The following is a 689-nucleotide window of genomic DNA, read 5'->3' on the forward strand; positions in this document are numbered from 1 at the left end:
GCCGCCTAAGCCCTATCCAGTGGCAGTTTATGGAGCCGCAGGTCCAGCAGCACCGTCTGCCCTCTACTCACAGCCAGGTGCTGGTCTCTCAGCTGCTGTTGAAGGGTGGAGGGTAACAAGTCACCAGTTTTGCCATTACAGAACACTCTGCTGTCTCCATTCACCCGCTGCACTGGCAGCTTCAGCAGCTGCAGGGGAGAGGCCATGTGTCCGCATCAGAGATGCCCACCCGAAGGTGCAGCGACGGGGGGCCAGAATACCTGCGGTAGACCGAGGCAAGGCTTTAGGCTGGTTGGGAGGGAGCTGCATTTCAGACTAACCCGGATGGCGCTCGCTCAGGATTTTTATAAACTGGTCCAATGGGGGGTTTTATCTTTACCTGGTTCCAGATTAACTGCAGCTGGTCTGCAAGACCGGATTTGGTCTCTGCGTGTGTAAGAGAGAAGGGTGTGACTGTGCACACAGAGGCATGGTGGGTTTCTGTGTGCAGACCACTTTGTAACCAAGCCTTGTGCTGAGCGCCGTGGGGAGGTTTTGTGATCCCCCCCTCCCCGCCACAGGCCCTGCTTTTCCTTCTCTCGAGGGCTCGCTGCTCGTCTGCGTGGCGTCAGACGTGCAATGCCAGCCCTGCGTGAGCAGGGCACAGATCCGCAGCCCAGCAGAGGCTTCCTGCGCTGCAGGGCTGGCAG

The 689-nt window shown here is 58.8% G+C and overlaps 1 protein-coding gene across 1 annotated transcript in view; it reads left to right on the forward strand.

Moving 5' to 3' along the window:
- Nucleotides 1-689, forward strand: part of CADPS (Ca++-dependent secretion activator) — a gene marked incomplete at its 5' end in the record, with an annotated part of 116,329 nt that overhangs the window by 111,566 nt on the left and 4,074 nt on the right. The window lies entirely within an intron of this gene.

Source organism: Buceros rhinoceros, unplaced genomic scaffold (genome assembly GCF_000710305.1).
Source record: "Buceros rhinoceros silvestris isolate BGI_N320 unplaced genomic scaffold, ASM71030v1 scaffold25159, whole genome shotgun sequence".
Lineage (NCBI taxonomy): Eukaryota > Metazoa > Chordata > Aves > Bucerotiformes > Bucerotidae > Buceros > Buceros rhinoceros.